A 19,230-nucleotide genomic window follows, 5' to 3' on the forward strand; every position below is an offset into this window, starting at 1 on the left:
GAGGACATCACTCGTGCACTAGATCTCAGGACCTGGATGGATTCCTAAATCGTTCACATTTGGGCGCACATAGCCTCTGGCATCTCTGCCAAATGTTGCCTGACCGCTCACTGCAGCTGCAGCATTTCCCATGATGCTGACAACACCAGAGGCACTTCATGAGCCTGGGCTCAGCATGGGCCTGGCCTCCCACAGTCCTCCAACTGTCAGAGGTCTGGGCTGTCACAGCCTCCATCAGATGCTCGGGTGTTGTGCTCACAAGGCTGTGTGCTCAATTCTAACTGTGAGCATGTACCCACCGATGTGCGAGTATCTGCACTGGTGGAGGGTGCAGGGGTATGAGGTGATGCTGGCTGAGGTGCCTTCCTCACTCTCAGAGGGGACAGGCTCTTCTGCAGTCTGGGAGGTTGTTTGAGTAGGCACTGCATGACCTGCATGAGAGAACTGAGACATGTAAGGGTCAAGGGCTTTCTCTCCTGACATAGCACACACCTCTACATTGGAAATCCCTGGAGCCACCAGATGCCTGATGAGCGCATGTCTCCATTGCTGCTCAAGCCCCATGATGACTTTACCCACTGTCTTGGGAAGGTGTCCCTGTTTCTCCATCCACAACGCTTCTTCCATCCTGTGGTCCATCCAGCTCCATGGCTTCCTTCTTCACTGGGGTCAGGACATGGAGGATCGGCAGCCCACTGGCAGTCTTGACCTGCTCTCTTGATTGTCTGCAGTCTTCTCCTGCAGACAGAGGGATGGAAGCTGTTGGTCCCCCAGCGAGAGCAATCCCAATCTGGTGGTGGTCCAGCTGTTACTAATGGGAGCACACGGATGCCTTCTGCATCTGACCCCTTTCCAGGGACCTCGCAAGGGTGTGCACTGACAAACGGTTTCCTTTCAGAGCCATTTCACCATGTCACAGTGAATTTTCATGCATCCCCTGACCCTTTGCCAAGGTCTGGGTGGATATTCCTTCTCCACCCAATGCACCCTCCTGCTTTGCTTGATCCAAGGCTCAAGCAGTGAAGGCATTAAGAGGTACTCATTTTTGCTGCTCGGATGAGTTCCTTGAATTGCTTGTGGCACAATATCCAGGTCATTGGTGTGACCCCCAGCTGACCTCCTCTGTTATCTGCAGTCAGGCTTGCTTGGTCAGGATCTCAGCTCTCCTCCTCCCTGGGAATAGTATATCCCGCCTTTCCCTGGCAGGCTGTAGGAGCACTTGGAGGGAGGCATCAATGAAGCGTGGGGCTGCCCTGGGTCTAACTTGCTGCCATCACTCTGCAGCCTCTATGAACTCTGCTTCTCCTATGAAAGCAGACAGCATGATTAAGTGCAGGGATGGCATCGCTTTAAAAATGGTGGCAGTACCTGCTGCAGCATCAGTTGATGCCAGGCTCTCCACCTCCGAACCCAACTCTGACCACGCAATTGGTGAGCCCATGCCTCAAGGCCCTTAATGGGCCGGTTGCTGCTAACTCATGTGTGGCTGGTCACACCTACCCCTGACATGCTGTGTGCCCGTTTCTAGTCCCGAAGAATCATAGAATGGTTACAGCACAGAAGGAGGCCATTCGGCCCATTGAGCCCATGCCGGCTCTCTGTAGGAGCAATTTAGCTAGTCCCACTCACCTGCACTTTCTCCATAGCTCTGCACATATTTTTCCTTCAAGTTGTTTTCTAATTCCTTTTTGAAAGCCATGACTTTCATTGCAGCAGTTTATTCGGGAGCAGAGAGTGCGAGCGGGTGAGCAGCTGGGAAGGTCAGTTTCAGCTTAAACTTAATTTCCTTTTGTTTTCAGCGGACCAAGGGGCTGCTGGGTAAGTAAAACCCTATATATATGGGCCGTTTAAAATAACTTGCCTTTCATTGCAGCAGCTTATTCGGGAGCAGAGAGTGCGAGCGAGTGAGCAGCTGGGAAGGTCAGTTTCAGCTTAAACTTAATTTCCTTTTGTTTTCAGCGGACCAAGGGGCTGCTGGGTAAATAAAACCCTATATATTTGGGCCGTTTAAAATAACTTGCCTTTCATTGCAGCAGCTTATTCGGGAGCAGAGAGTGCGAGCGAGTGAGCAGCTGGGAAGGTCAGTTTCAGCTTAAACTTAATTTCCTTTTGTTTTCGGCGGACCAAGGGGCTGCTGGGTCAGTAAAACCCTATATATTTGGGCCGTTTAAAATAACTTGCCTTTCATTGCAGCAGCTTATTCGGGAGCAGAGAGTGCGAGCGAGTGAGCAGCTGGGAAGGTCAGTTTCAGCTTAAACTTAATTTCCTTTTGTTTTCGGCGGACCAAGGGGCTGCTGGGTAAGTAAAACCCTATATATTTGGGCCATTTCTGAACCCGACACACTACACGGGTAGTGTCTCCCACCCGCCCTCCTCCTCGAACCAAAAAAAAGGACTCGATGGTGTGTAGATAAGGTAAGGCTTTTTCTACTTTGTTTTTTATCGTATGATTGGTAAAAATTTCATTCCTTTTTCATTTATCTAAGTTTCAGACTAAGTTAAGCTTAAGATTAAAAATGGCAGGAGATCTCAGACCCGTGTTATGCTCCTCTTGCTCAATGTGGGAGCTCAGGGACACGGCTGATGTCCCTGACTCCTTCAAGTGCAGGAAGTGTGTCCAGCTGCAGCTGTTGTTAGACTGCATGACGACTCTGGAGCTGCGGATGGACTCACTTTGGAGCATCTGCGATGCTGAGGAGGTAGTGAATTGGTCACACCGCAGATTAGGATTGCTGAGGGAGAAAGGGAATGGGTGACCAAAAGGCAGAGAAAGAGCAGGAAGGCAGCGCAGGTGTCCCCTGCGGTCATCTCCCTCCACAACAGATATACCGTTTTGGATACTGTTGAGGGAGATGGCTCACCAGGGGAAGGCAGCAGTAGCCAGGTTCATGGTACCGTGGCTGGCTCTGCTGTTCAGAAGGGCGGGAAAAAGAGTGGCAGGGCTATAGTCATAGGGGATTCGATTGTAAGGGGAGTAGATAGGCGGTTCTGTGGTCGAAAACGAGACTCCCGAATGGTATGTTGCCTCCCAGGTGCACGGGTCAGGGATGTCTCAGATCGGCTGCAGAACATTTTGAAGGGGGAGGGTGAACAGACAGTTGTCGTTGTGCACATAGGCACCAATGATATAGGTAAAAAACGGGATGAGGTCCTACAAGCAGAATTTAGGGAGTTAGGAGCCAAGTTAAAAAGTAGGACCTCAGAGGTAGTAATCTCAGGATTGCTACCAGTGCCACGTGATAGTCAGAGTAGAAATGAAAGAATAGTCAGGATGAATTTGTGGCTTGAGAGATGGTGAAGGAGGGAGGGGTTCAGATTTTTGGGACATTGGGACCGGTTCTGGGGGAGGTGGGACTATTACAAATTGGATGGTCTACACCTGGGCCGGACTGGAATCAATGTCCTTGGGGGTGCTTTTGCTAACGCTGTTGGGGAGGGTTTAAACTAATGTGGCAGGGGGATGGGAACCAAATGAGGTCAGTGGACAGTAAGGAGGTAGTAACTAAAGCCTGTAAGGAACAAGATAATGAAGTCAGCGTGACTAAGGGAAAGAGTAGGCAGGGAGCAGATGATGAAAGCAAAGGGACTGGTGGTCTGAGGTGCATTTGTTTTAATGCAAGAAGTGTAGTAGGTAAGGCAGATGAACTTAGGGCTTGGATTAGTACCTGGGAGTATGATGTTATTGCTATTACTGAGACTTGGTTGAGGGATGGGCATGATTGGCAACTAAATATCCCAGGATACCGATGCTTCAGGCAGGATAGAGAGGGAGGTAAAAGGGGAGGAGGAGTTGCATTACTGGTCAAAGAGGATATCACAGCTGTGCTGAAGGAAGGCACTATGGAGGACTCGAGCTGTGAGGCAATATGGGCAGAACTCAGAAATAGGAAGGGTGCGGACACAATGTTGGGGCTGTACTATAGGCCTCCCAACAGTGAGAATGAGATAGAGGTACAAATATGTAAACAGATTATGGAAAGATGTAGGAGCAACAGGGTGGTGGTGATAGGAGATTTTAATTTTCCCAACATTGACTGGGATTCACTTAGTGTTAGAGGTCTAGATGGAGCAGAATTTGTAAGGAGCATCCAGGAGGGTTTCCCAGAGCAGTATGTAAATAGTCCAACTCGGGAAGGGGCCATACTGGACCTGGTGTTGGGGAATGAGCCCGGCCAGGTGGTTGAAGTTTCAGTAGGGGACTACTTTGGGAATAGTGATCACAATTCGTAAGTTTTAGAATACTCATGGACAAAGACGAGAGTGGTCCTAAAGGAAGAGTGCTAAATTGGGGGAAGGCCAACTATACCAAAATTCGGCAGGAGCTGGGGAATGTAGATTGGGAGCAGCTGTTTGAAGGTAAATCCACATGTGATATGTGGGAGGCTTTTAAAGAGAGGTTGATTAGCGTGCAGGAGAGACATGTTCCTGTGAAAATGAGGGATAGAAATGGCAAGATTAGGGAACCATGGATGACAGGTGAAATTGTGAGACTAGCTAAGAGGAAAAAGGAAGCATACATAAGGTCTAGGCGTCTGAAGAAAGACGAAGCTTTGAAAGAATATTGGGATTGTTGGCGCAATATGAAACGAGGAATTAAGAGCGCTAAAAGGGGTCATGAAATATCTTTAGCAAACAGGGTTAAGGAAAATCCCAAAGCCTTTTATTCATATATAAGGAGGAAGAGGGTAACTGGAGAAAGGATTGGCCCACTCAAGGACAAAGGAGGAAAGTTATGCGTGGAGTCAGAGAAAATAGGTGAGATTCTAAACGAGTACTTTGCATCGGTATTCACCGAGGAGAGGGACATGACAGATGTTGAGGTTAGGGACAGATGTTTGATTCCTCTCGGTCAAGTCGGCATAAGGAGGGAGGAAGTGTTGGGTATTCTAAAAGGCATGAAGGTGGACAAGTCCCCAGGTCCGGATGGGATCTATCCCAGGTTACTGAGGGAAGCGAGAGAGGAAATAGCTGGGGCCTTAACAGATATCTTTGCAGCATCCTTAAACACGGGTGAGGTCCCAGAGGACTGGAGAATTGCTAATGTTGTCCCCTTGTTTAAGAAGGGTAGCAGGGATAATCCAGGTAATTATTGACCGGTGAGCCTGACGTCAGTGGTAGGGAAGCTTCTGGAGAAGATACTGAGGGATAGGATCTATACCCATTTGGAAGAAAATGGGCTTATCAGTAATAGGCAACATGGTTTTGTGCAGGGAAGGTCATGTCTTACCAACTTATTAGAATTCTTTGAGGAAGTGACAAAGTTGATTGATGAGGGAAGGGCTGTAGATGTCATATACATGGACTTCAGTAAGGCGTTCGATAAGGTTCCCCATGGTAGGCTGATGGAGAAATTGAAGGCGCATGGGGTCCAAGGTGTACTAGCTAGATGGATAAAGAACTGGCTGGGCAACAGGAGACAGAGAGTAGCAGTGGAAGGGAGTTTCTCAAAATGGAGACATGTAACCAGTGGTGTTCCACAGGGATCCGTGCTGGGACCACTGTTGTTTGTGATATACATAAATGATTTGGAGGAAGGTATAGGTGGTCTGATTAGCAAGTTTGCAGACGACACTAAGATTGGTGGAGTAGCAGATAGTGAAGGGGACTGTCAGACAATACAGCAGAATATAGATAGATTGGAGAGTTGGGCAGAGAAATGGCAGATGGAGTTCAATCAGGGCAAATGCGAGGTGATGCATTTTGGAAGATCCAATTCAAGAGTGAACTATACAGTAAATGGAAAAGTCCTGGGGAAAATTGATGTACAGAGAGATTTGGGTGTTCAGGTCCATTGTTCCCTGAAGGTGGCAACGCAGGTCAATAGAGTGGTCAAGAAGGCATACGGCATGCTTTCCTTCATCGGACGGGGTATTGAGTACAAGAGTTGGCAGGTTATGTTACAGTATAGGACTTTGGTTCGGCCACATTTGGAATACTGCGTGCAGTTCTGGTCGCCACATTACCAAAAGGATGGGGATGCTTTGGAGAGGGTGCAGAGGAGGTTCACCAGGATGTTGCCTGGTATGGAGGGCGCTAGCTATGAAGAGAGGTTATTAGGATTATTTTCATTAGAAAGACGGAGGTTGAGGGGGGACCTGATTGAGGTGTACAAAATCATGAGAGGTCTCGACAGGTTGGATAGCAAGAAGCTTTTTCCCAGAGTGGGGGATTCAATTACTAGGGGACATGAGTTCAAAGTGAGAGGGGAAAAGTTTAGGGGGGATATGCGTGGAAAGTTCTTTACGCAGAGGGTGGTGGGTGCCTGGAACGCGTTGCCAGCGGAGGTGGTAGATGCGGGCACGATAGCGTCTTTGAAGATGTATCTAGACAGATACATGAATGGGCAGGAAGTAAAGAGGTACAGACCCTTAGAAAATAGGCGTCATGTTTAGATAGAGGATCTGGATCGGCGTAGGCTTGGAGGGCTGAAGAGCCTGTTCCTGTGCTGTAATTTTCTTTGTTCTTTGTTCTTTTGACTGAATGCATGTGAAGCTCTTGAAATGTTTCTCAGAGATCTGGCAAAGTATAATATAAATACATTGCTCTTTCTTACATTGGCTCTGATTTTGAAGGCATCTGTGTGGCAGGAGTGCGGCACCCCCAATATCTTGGTGCTGAGCTTACCACTCCATTCCTGTTCTGATATGCCTGCATACGCCTGAATAGCCATTATTTTGCTAATGGCCTTCATAAGGACACCCCAGGCTAGTGGGAGCCTATTTATTCCAAATGTAGGACCCCATTACAATTTAATGGGTGCAGTGTGTATCATGCATGCTCTGCTCATTGTTACAAGGCATTGAATGCCCTAACCAGAAGCTCTTAAGGGGACCCTTACAGCTGGACGAAAATGGGGCCAGAAACAGTGTTGCGCTGATTTTTCTGGGGGCAGGAGAAGCATCCGTTCTCCTTTTGGTTCAGCAAGAACCTTGTTATATGCTGCTTTCTCATCTGCAACCTTTGTCAACCTCATGATTGGCTCTATCTCTCATAAATTCACAACTCTGGCTCAGCTCAATGGAGGAGTTGCTGGATTTTCTGCCTATCTCTATCAGCACTGGTTCAGCGCTCACAGTTCCTTGATAGGTTGGACAGTGAGGCTCGACCCTTAAAGTGGCTTGGGCTTCTCACCAATTGGACTGCATGTTGTCTACCTGAAGTGCGCACAAAGCAAAAACTGGCCCCATGGACTTATAAAAGTTTCCAGCAGATATGGTGGCCACTTGACTCATTTCTGAAAGAACTACCCACTTACCCCCATACTGTTTAAAAATATATATTTAAATCTTATTTACTTCCATTTTAAAAGGCATTGAGCCTAAATTTGGTGAAGAAAGGCATCTTACGGTGTATCCAGATAGTTAGACATTTTCCTGTACCCTTCAACTCAAAAGGTTTTTGCCCTGTAAGTTGCTGGAACTGTGAGTTGATAACGGTGTGGCAAGGGCAGCAAAGCATCTGGGACCTCAGTGAATTGCAGGGTCATTCGTGAAGCTCATTAACCAGTGAGTTTTAAGGATTGAGAATGAAACAAAGGGAGGATGAAGAAGGAGTGGCTGAATTCAATGTCATATCAGTACAGAAAGAGAAATAAAGAGAAGGAAAGAAATATTGGGTTATGAGAGAGCGTAAAAAAAGAAAAAAAAAGTAATTAAAAAAAAAATGACTTTTTTAATATCTCCAACAACAAACTACTTGAAGGAATGAGACTCCACTGTTGAAATTGTTCACTTTCTGGGCCAAAGAGGTTGATTAGCAATCATTAACAATTATATCAGTACATTAAAATTGTACTTAGACTATTAATTGCTGGACTTAAGTTTCTGAATTTAATGGGCAATTAATGTGCAAATGTAGCAACATCATGAAATTCAGAGAGGTAATGGGCGAGACACCGGTTTGACGAAGTCAACTGCAGAGTGGCGTAAGTCATCCAGCAACAAATGACGATTTACAATTCATGGAGTATCTCTTCCTCACCACAAACTGCTGGCTGATTTGCGCATTAATAATGGCATGTGTCATTTACACACCATTATCTTTTCAGCAAATTCTGGCTCATTACAGATTCACTTCCACCACTGCTTCTGGTGGAGGATTTCATGCCCTAATAACTGTTTGCAAAAAGCCATTCTCTTACTCCATCCTTTTCTATCCTTTGGTAATAATTTTTACATTTTTCTATTCTAGTTACTCACTCACCAATCAGTGGATTTTAAAAAAAATATTTACCTTATCAAAACACCTCTGAATTTTGATCAATCAAATCTCTTTTGAAGTTTCTCTGTTCTAATGAAAAAAACAGCAGTTTCTCCAGTCTCTCCTCATAACTAAAGCCACTCATCACTGGTATCATCTTCATGAATCTCTTCTTCACCCTCTCCAGGGTCCTTGATCTCCTCCTAAAACAAAGGTGCTCAAAGCTGGACACAATATTGTCATTGTAGGCCAACCAATGAGATCATTATGCCCTAAAATCTCTTTTGACACTCTAACCATTATGTTACTTCTGGTTTGCAATGGGGAAAGAAAAAGCCTTCCAGAAAGGCAGATTTTTTCATTAAACTTGTATTCATAACAATCCAAATTTTTCTTTTATCAAGGTAATTTTTCAAAGAATAAATTGTTCAGGATTCTTCACAGAGTAAGTAGGAATATCAAATGATGAGAGTTTAATGTTTGTTTAGTTTGAGTGGGACTCAGAAGGAACATTTGCTTTAAGCACCGATATGCTTTGAATACAATAGGTAGTTTAGTGTTGTTTGAAGGTGTGCTAACAATTCCGCTGAACATTCAGTGAATGCAGCAATCTGTTGATGGCAAAAGTAGGGAGTGAATACATCTGTATATTTCAACAATTCAAATGCTGCAGTAGTCTTACCTCAGGATAATGTATTTCATATTTCTCTATGTGAACATCACCTCATTGCAGCAAACAGCAAATAATAATTTCCACCACCAGAGACTAAAAAGGCATTTTATTTGCTCTGCAAATAGAATAGATTCAATTTTGAATCTTGGTAGAGAACAATACTCAGACCAACTTGTTTTGTTAACTTTCTTTTCTGTTGAGATCATTACCAATTCAAATATTTTTTTAATGATTCCCAAAAAATAATTCCATTTTGCAGATGCCACCTATAAATACCAAAGTGGATGACATATATAAATTAAAAATGCTGATATTGCTGGAATATTCATTTATTCAAGCAGTCACTACACCTGCTGAGTGTTGACACTTAGGGAGTAGAAGCTCTCTGAGCAGTAATGCTTTTGTTTCATGTCTTGGCACATAATCTTTAGAAGGACAACAACATCTTACATGGATGGCGCTGTTAGCACAAAAGGATAAGCAATGAAGTGTAACAGAAGCTTGATTTCCCTAGTTTGTGTGTAGGCCAAAGCTCCAGAGTATCCTGATAGCTTGATTGCTGTGATAAGCAGCCAGTATCTGGACATCTCATAGGTTAACTGTGATGTGCACAACTTGACATTTAGGGCCTCTCAGTCTTGTACAGCATCACATTTTTGGAACATGTTTTGAAAGAGCCAGCATTATAAAGGCTAAATGCACAAAATAAATTTATGGTTCCAGCCTGTTTTGAATTCTCTCTGAATGACATGGCTTGTATTAAGTATGCAATGGAGAATACTTACCTTGAATAGTGCTTGCTCTACAAATTGTTGAGGGCTTATTTTAACCAACTATAAATATTAACTTTCTGAGAAACTGAAATGATATAGCATAAAACAAATAGTTATATAGATACATTTTTGTACCTATTCCCGTAAAGCAGCACACTTTTTGAATGTCTATTTTCTTTCTGAAAGCTCTAACTTAGCATACTAGGACCTCAACCCAATGAATTACAGGCGTTTGACTGTAGATGCCGATTATCCCTGGACAATAGCCAGAAAAAATTAATTGCCAGCAAACAATATTTATCTTTTCACAATGTGAGCTTGAATAGCCTAATAAGCTACCCATTTCTAACCCTTTTGAGACTGGGACAATTCATTAATAATGATTCCTAAACAGATTGTATATAATACTATCCTTTTCTTCAGAGCATTGTGCCAGAATAAAAATAGCTTGCCCTGGGTGTTTGGTGATTTGCTAATGAAGCTCCACTGTATTATTGAGCTCCATCTACATTTGGTGTTGGATTATGAATAAACACAATACTAAAATCAAGTTCATTTTGATCAAGTGATTGTTTAATGATAAGATTCTTTTGTTACTGAATGCTGTTTCAACTCTAATTTATTAAATATGCTTAGGTCACAGTGAATGCAACAGATTAACATTAAGTAACTGAGAATATAGTTTATACAAAGGTTTCTTTACACTTTCAAAGCCTGGAGAGAGAAGAGGGAATGTATAGATTTATTCTTACTGTTATCTGAAAAAAGACAAAGGTTGAAGCTGATACGTAAGTAATTTGTACCAGAGTAAAGGTTTGTTTGTATATTTTTAGGAGTCAATAGAGCTGATTCCTCAGTCAAGGGCAAAATACAGCTGTGATTTGGCATTTGCATGCACGACTGCACAGGTGGAATGAGGAGTTGATCAGACGAGACTTAGTGGGTGTGGGCATCAGCTTTTTCAAATATGCTCCCTGATCATCTTCTGCCTTATGCTGGAACTGTAACAAAGGGAGACCGGCAGAATTAGGTATACAGAAACTTTAAAGCGCTACTGCTCAAAATTAAAGGGTCTCAATTTCTTAAAGGTACAACAAAAAATGCTGGAGCATTTTCCAAAGCTTAAAAATGGTAGAAGCAGTTTTCAGCTTTTTAAAAGGCTATATGGAGGAAAAGACAAGGTGGGCCAGGTCAATAGGACATAACGTTGAGATGTACAAATGGCTAACCAGCACTGCACTCACTCCCTGCTTTATTTGTTGGATGGTGAAGTGAATATTTGCCACATAAGGTGGGTCCAATGCACCCCAAGGCATCTTCTCCAGGGGACTGTCGTACACCATGTCTGTCAGAAGGTAGTGACTGGGTTGAATACTCCCTATAATACCTGCAAATATCTGGCAACTGATGTAGGAATATACAATACATTTGAAGGAATCTAACAAGCTAAGACAAAACACGTACCACAAACTCTAGCCTGTCAACTGGTTCCACTTTTACTGTTTCCCCTACCAAGCTATTACACAATCTTACACCTCTCTCCTTGAGTTTTAGGCATACCCATATCTTAACAGGGCCAAGAGTCAAGATGCAAAATATATTTGATAACCTTGTAACACTCAAGCATTCCAAAGGCTTTTGGGTAAACATATGGCAGCAATTACTGACCTCCTACATTTTGGGAAATGCACCAATGTATGAATAGTGGACACGCATGTCATGTTGCTCAGCAAGAAAATTATAAAAGTGTTATCAATGCTGACTAATGCATCAATTGCCTTTATAAATTATATGCCAGTGATGATCATGCCAATTACTGGTAGTATGTCTCTGAGTTACATGATTGCTGCAGGTGTCCTTGTTACAGATGGTACAGCTCTGTCCTTCTGACCTGTTGTAAATTGATGCAGTTATCCAGTTTTGCAGAATGGTCTGGTGGCTGCTGATCTGCCTGGCATGCCTTCTTTTATCTTGTACCATTTCCAAGATAAATATATTTGTGCTGCTTTCCTTAAGGTAAGCTTACGTCAACTTACACGAGGGAGAAAGAAAATGGCTAACAAATGTTTTATTTCTCAAAATTTCTTAAGTATGGAAAATGTCTTACAAAACGTGTTACAGAGAAATGATAGGAAAATGAAAGAAAATGCCTTCTAAACTCTATTTAAGAACTCCTGCAAGCGTGGAGCAAACTTATCGCAATAATTGCTAAATTGTATTTGGTGTTCATTTATATATTTTTCCATCATGTAATAAATGGGTTCAAGCAGTGCAACTCACTAAAAAGCAGAATAGGGAGTTACAGATCAGAAAGCAATTGGTGCAGGGCCTGTCCTTCCAGTTCTACACTCCAACTGTGCTAGTTGTGCAGCTGCTCTTCTGATGAATAGGACAAGAGAACTGGCACCAATCCATCTTGTTACAATTTATTTATGTTGGGCTATTTCACATTTTTGATTCCAACGTGTGCAACAAATCTGTGTTTGATTTACAAGTTACCATTTATGTGACTAGTAACCCAGAGACCCAGGGTATTGCTCTGGGGACATGGGTTCAAAACCCACCACAGCAGAAGGTGGAATTTGAATTCAATTAATAAATCTGGAATTTAAAACTTGGCTAATCATGGTCATGAAACCATTGTCGATTGTTTATTTAGAGATACAGCAATGAAACAGGCCCTTTGGGCCACCGAGTCTGTGCCAACCATCAGCCACCCATTTATACTAATCCTACATTAATCCCATATTCCTAACACATCCTCAGCTTCCCTCAATTCCCCTACCACCTACCTATACTAGGGGCAATTTACAATGGCCAATTTACCTATCAACCTGCAAGTCTTTGGCTGTGGGAGGAAACCGGAGCACCCAGCGGAAACCCACACGTTCACAGGGAGAACTTGCAAACTCTGCACAGGCAGTACCCAGAATCGAACCCGGGTTGCTAGAGCTGCGAGGCTGCAGTGCTAACCACTGCGCTACTGTGTTGTAAAAACCCATCTGGTTCACTAATGTCCTTTAGGGAAGGAAATCTGCTGTCCTTACCTGATCTGGCCTACATGTGACTCCAGACCCACAGCAATGTGATTGACTCTTAACATACCCTCTGAAATGGCCTAGCAAGCCACTCAGTTGTACCTAACTGCTACAAGGTCAATAAAAAGGAATGAAACCGGTCGGACCACATGGCATCGGCCTAGGCACCGGAAATGACAATGGCAAACCCAGCCCTGTCGACCCGGCAAAGTCCTCCTTACTAACATCTGGGGGCTTGTGCCAAAGTTGGGAGAGCTGTCCCACAGACTAGTCAAGCAACAGCCTGACATAGTCATACTCACGGAATCATACCTGACAGACAATGTCCCAGACACTGCCATCACCATCCACGGGTATGTCCTGTCCCACCGGCAGGACAGACCCAGCAGAGGTGGTGGCACAGTGGTATACAGTAGGGAGGGAGTTGCCCTGGGAGTCCTTACCATTGACTCTGGACCCCATGAAGTCTCATGGCATCAGGTCAAACATGGGCAAGGAAACCTCCTGCTATTTACCACCTACTGCCCTCCCTCAGCTGATGAGTCAGTACTCCTCCATGTTGAACAGCACTTGGAGGAAGCACTGAGGGTGGCAAGGTCACAGAATGTACTCTGGGTGGGTGACGTCAATGTCCATCACCAAGGGTGGCTCGGTAGCACCACTACTGACCGGGCTGGCCGAGTCCTAAAGGACATAGCTGCTAGACTGGGTATGCGGCAGGTGGTGAGGGAACCAACAAGATGGAAAAACATACTTGACCTCATCCTCATCAATCTGCCTACCGCAGATGCATCTGTCCATGACAATATTAGTATGAGTGACCACCGCACAGTCCTCGTGGAGATGAAGTCCCACCTTCACATTGAGGATACCCTCCTTCATGTTGTGTGGCACTACCACTGTGCTAAATGGGATAGATTTCGAATAGATCTAGCAATGCAAAACTGGGCATCCATGAGGCGCTGTGAGCCTTCAGCAGCAGCAGAATTGTACTCAACCACTATCTGTAACCTCATGGCCCAGCATATCCCCCACTCTACCATTACCATCAAGCCAGGAGACCAACCCTGGTTCAGTGAAGAGTGCAGGAGGGCATGCCAGGAGCAGCACCAGGCATACCTCAAAATGGGGTGTCAACCTGGTGAAGCTACAACACAGGACTATCTGCGTGCCAAACTGCATAAGCAGCATGCGATAGACAGAGCTGAGCGATCCCAAAACCAACGGATCAGATCTAAGCTCTGCAGTCCTGCCACATCCAGCCGTGAATAGGAGTGGACAATTAAACAGCTAACGGGAGGAGGTGGCTCCACAAATATCCCCATCTTCAATGATGGGGGAGCCCAGCACATCAGTGCGAAAGATAAGGCTGAAGCATTTGCAACAATCTTCAGCCAGACGTGCTGAGTTGATGATCCATCTCGGCCTCCTCCTGAAGTCTCTATCATCACAGATGCCAGACTTCAACCAATTCGATTCACTCTGCATGATATCAAGAAACGACTGAAGGCACTGGATACTGCAAAGACTATGGGTTCTGACAATATTCCGGCAATAGTACTGAAGACCTGTGCTCCAGAACTTGCCGCACCCCTAGCCAAGCTGTTCCAGCACAGCTACAACACTGGCATCTACCCTGCAATGTGGAAAATTTCCCAGATATGTCCTGTACACAAAAAGCAGGAGAAGTCCAACCCGGCCAATTACCGCCCAATCAGCCTACTCTCAATCATCAGTAGAGTGATGGAAGGTGTCATCAACAGTGCCATCAAGCTGCACTTGCTTAGCAATAACCTGCTCAGTGGCATTCAGTTTGGGTTCTGCCAGGGCCACTCAGCTCCTGACCTCATTACAGCCTTGATTCAAACATGCACAAAAGAGCTGAACTCATGAGGTAAGGTGAGAGTGACTGCCCTTGACATCAAGGCAGTATTTGACTGAGTATGGCATCAAGAAGCCTTAGCAAAACTGATGTCAATGGGTATCAGGGGGAAATCCCTCCGCTGGTTGGAGCTATACCTAGCGCAAAGGAAGATGATTGTGGTTGTTGGAGGTCAATCAACTCAGCTCCAGGACATTCGGGCGGCACAGCCGCACAGTGGCTAGCACCGCAGCCTCACAGCTTCAGCGACCCGGGTTTTGTTCTGGGTACTGCCTGTGAGGAGTTTGCAAGTTCTCCCTGTGACCACGTGGGTTTCCACTGGGTGCTCCGGTTTCCTCCCACAGCCAAAGACTTGCAGGTTGATAGGTAAATTGGCCATTGTAAATTGCCCCTAGTATAGATAGGTGGTAGGAGAATGGTGGGGATGTGGTAGGGATTATGGGATTAATGCAGGATTAGTATAAATGGGTAGTTGTTGATCAGCATGGACCCGGTGGGCCGAAGGGCCTGTTTCAGTGCTGTATCTCTCTATGGCTATCACTGCAGGAGTTCCTCAGGGTAGTGTCCTAGGCCCAACCATCTTCAGCTGCTTCATCAATGACCTTCCTTCAATTATAAGGTCAGAAATGGGAATGTTCGCTGATGATTGCACAATGTGACTCCATTCGTGATTCCTCAGATACTGAAGCAGTCCGTGTAGAAATGCAGCAAGACCTAGACAATATCCAGGCTTGGGCTGATAAGTGGCAAGTAACATTCATGCCACACAAGTGCCAGGCAATGACCATCTCCAACAAGAGAGAATCTAACCATCTCCCCTTGACATTCAATGGCATTACCATCGCTGAATCCCCCACTATCAACATCCTAGGGTCTACCATTGACCAGAAACTGAACTGGAGTAACCATATAAATACTGTGGCTACAAGAGCAGGTCAGAGGCTAGGAATCCTGCGGCGTGTAACTCACCTCCTGACTCCCCAAAGCCTGTTCACTATCTACAAGGCACAAGTCAGGAGTGTGATGGAATACTCTCCACTTGCCTGGATGGGTGCAGCTCCAACAACACTCAGGAAGCTCGACACCATCCAGGACAAAGCAGTCCGCTTGATTGGCAAACCATCTACAAACATTCACTCCCTTCACCACCGACGCACAGTGGCAGCAATGTGCACCATCTACAAGATACACTGCAGCAATGCACCAAGGCTCCTTCCACAGAACCTTCCAAACCCGTGACCTCTACCAACTAGAAGGACAAGGGCAGTAAATGCATGGGAACTCCACCACCTGTAAGTTCCCCTCCAAGTCACACACCATCTTGACTTGGAACTATATCGCTGTTCCTTCACTGTCGCTGGGTCAAAATCCTGGAACTCCCTTCCTAACAGCACTGTAGGTGTACCTACCCCACATGGCCTGCAGCGGTTCAGGAAGGCAGCTCATCACCACCTTCTCCAGGGCAATTAGAGATGGGCAATAAATGCTGGCTTGGTCAGCGATGCCCACATCCCATGAATGAATTTTAAAAAAAGAATCCAAAAAATAATGTAATTAAAATAACACAAATAGGAATACAAGAGAAAAGTAATTGCGAATGCCCAATTTCCATCGCTCCCCCATTGTTTGCCGTGCCTTCAACTGCCTAGTCCTAACCTCTGAATTCTATACTAAACCTCTCTACATTTCTACCTTCCTTAACCTACTTACAAAAGCAAAATACTGCAGATGCTGGAAATCTGAAATAAAACCAGAAAATGGTGGAAATACTCAGCAAGCCAGGCAGCATCTATGGAGAAAGAAACAGAGTTAATATTTCATGTCGATGACCTTTCAAATGAAATGGAAAATGTTAGAGATGTAACGGGTTTTAAGCAGGGCGGGAAAAGTGGTGGGGGGGTGGGTAGGGGGAAACAAGCGAAAGGAAAGGTCTGTGAAAGGCAGGAGAAATTAAATGACAAAAGGGATGATGATGGAAGGCAAAAGGAGATGGAGATAGGACAAGTAAAAAACAAAGGATGTTATTTTAGGAGGTGTAAAAAGCAAAATTATCATCACGTCTGTCAGCCGCAAGCAAAAACCACAAAAAAATGGGGTCAGAGGTTATGATTGTTGAACTCAATGTTGAGTCCGTAAAGCTGAAATGTGCCGAATCAAAAGATGACATGCTGTTTCTCAACCTTACATTGAGCTTCATTGGAGCAGTGTCGGAAGCTGAGGACAGAGAGGTCAGAGTGAGAGTGGAGTGGAGAATTGAAATGTCAGGCGACCAGAAACTTGGGGGATCAAGCTTGTGGACTGAATGGAGGTGTTCCACAAAGTGGTCACCCAATCTGTGTTTGGTCTCCCCAGTGTGGAGGAGACTGCATCATGAGTAGCGAATACAATATACTGGATTGAAAAGTACAAGTAAATAATTGTTTTCCCTGGAAGGAGAGTTTGAAGCCCTGGACGGTGAGAAAGGAGGAGGTAAAATGGCAGACATTGCATCTCCTGTGCTTGCATGAAAGGGTGCCTTGGAAAGGGCAGGAGCTATTGGGGGTGATTGAGGAGTGGACCAGGGTGTCATAGAAGGAACGGTCCATTTGGAATGCTGAAAGGAGGGGAGGGGAAGATGTGTTTGGTGGAGGCTTCACACTGAAGGTGTTGGAGATGGCAGAGGATGATCTGTTGAATGTGACGGCTGCTGGGGTGGCAGGTGAGGATAAGGGGAGCCTTACCCTGGTTCTGGAAGCAGGTGAGTCCATGACACCCACCTCCTGCTCCCTTGACCCTATTCCCACTAAACTGCTGACCACCCAACTTCCCCTCTTGGTCCCAATGTTATCTGATATTAACAGCTCTCTCTCTCTTCAGGTGTTCTCCCTCTCCTTTAAATTTGCTGTCATCACCGCTCTCCTCAAAATAACCCTTGACCCCACTGTCCTTGCAAATTGCTGCACCATCTCCAACCTCCCTTTCCTCTCCAAAGTCCTTGAACGTTTTGTCACCTCCCCAATCAGTGCCCATTTTTCACAGAACTCCATATTTGAATCCCTTCAATCAGGTTTCCAACCTGCCACAAAGTAGCAAGTGAAATCCTATATGACTGCGACATAGGAAAACTATTCCTCCTTATCCTTCTCCACCTGTCTGCAGCCTTTGACATGGTTGACCACATCATCCTCCTCCAATGCCTCTCCACTGTCATCCAGCTGGATGGGGCTGCACTTGCCTGGTTGCATTCTTATCCATCTAATCATAGCTAGGATATCACTTGCAATGGCTTCTCTTCCTGCTCCCACACCATGACCTCCAGAGGTAACAAAGGCATGAATGAGGGTTTCAGCAGCAGATGAGCTGAGACAGGTGCGAAGTCGAGCGATGCTATGGAGGTTGAAGTAGGTTGTCTTATTGATGGCATGGATATGTGGTTGAAAGCTCATCTTGGGGTCAAATATGACACCAAGGTTGCAAACAGTCTGCTTTAGAGTTTGGAGCGGGGACCGAAGACAGTGGAGGAGTCTGGTGCCCCAAGGATCTATCCTTGGCCCCCTCCTATTTCTCATCTACATGCTGCCCCTTGGTGACATCATCTGAAAGCACAATGTTAGTCTTCCCATGTATGCTTATGACATCCAGCTCTACCTCACCACCATCTCTCCCAACTCCTTTACTGTTGCTAAATTATTAGACTTCTTATCTGCCATCCAGTACTGGATGCGCAGAAGTTTCTTGCAATTAAATACTGGGAAGAGTGAAAACATTGTCTTCAGTGCCCGCTCCAAATTCTGTTCCCTAGCTACTGACTTAGCATGGAAGGCTGCATTGTCAGTACAAATGCAATAGAGACGAAGAAACTGGGAGTTAGTGACCTTCTAGTGGATATTGGTCAATAGTCTATGCCCAGAAATGGAGACAGAGAAGTCGAAGAAAGGGAAGGGAAGAGGCAGAAATGTCCAATTGGAAACAAAGTTGATGAAATTTTCCAGTTCAGTGCGAGAGCAAGAAATGTCACCAATGCAATCATCAATGTACTGGAAAAAGATGTGTGGGAGGGGATCTGAGTAGGACTGGAACAAGGAATGTTCCATATATCCCACAAAAAGGCAGGCATAGCTAGGACCCATGCAGGTTCCCATAGCAACACCTTTTATTCAGAGGAAGTGAGTGGATTTAAAAGGAGAAATTGTTCAAAGTGAGAACAATTGCAGCTGGAGGAAAGTGGTGATGGATGGGGACTGGTTAGGTCTCCATTCCAAGAAAAATTAGAAAGATCCTAGACCATCCTGATGGGGAATAGAGGTGTAGAGAGATTGGGTGTCCATGGTGAAAAGGAGATAGGGCCAGGAAACTGAAAACTATTAAAGTGCTGAAGAGTGTCAGAACAGTCGTAGATGTAGGTGAGAACAGACTGGACAAGAGATTTTTAAAAAGGTAGAAATAAGAAGAAACCAGTTCTGTGGGGCAAGAACAGGTTGAATCAATGGGTCTACCAGGCAGTCCTGTTTGTGGATCTTGGAAAGGTAGTAGAAGTGGACTGTTCAGAATTAGGACACTATGAGGTTGGAGGCCATAGAGGGAAAATTGCAGAGGCAATGAGGTCAGTGATAGTCTTGAAAACGCTAGTGGTGGGGTCATGGTCCAGAGGTAGATAGGAGAAGGTGCTAGAGAGTTGGAGGTCAG

The sequence above is a fragment of the Heterodontus francisci genome, chromosome 6 (genome assembly GCF_036365525.1).
Source record: "Heterodontus francisci isolate sHetFra1 chromosome 6, sHetFra1.hap1, whole genome shotgun sequence".
Classification (NCBI taxonomy): Eukaryota; Metazoa; Chordata; class Chondrichthyes; order Heterodontiformes; family Heterodontidae; genus Heterodontus; species Heterodontus francisci.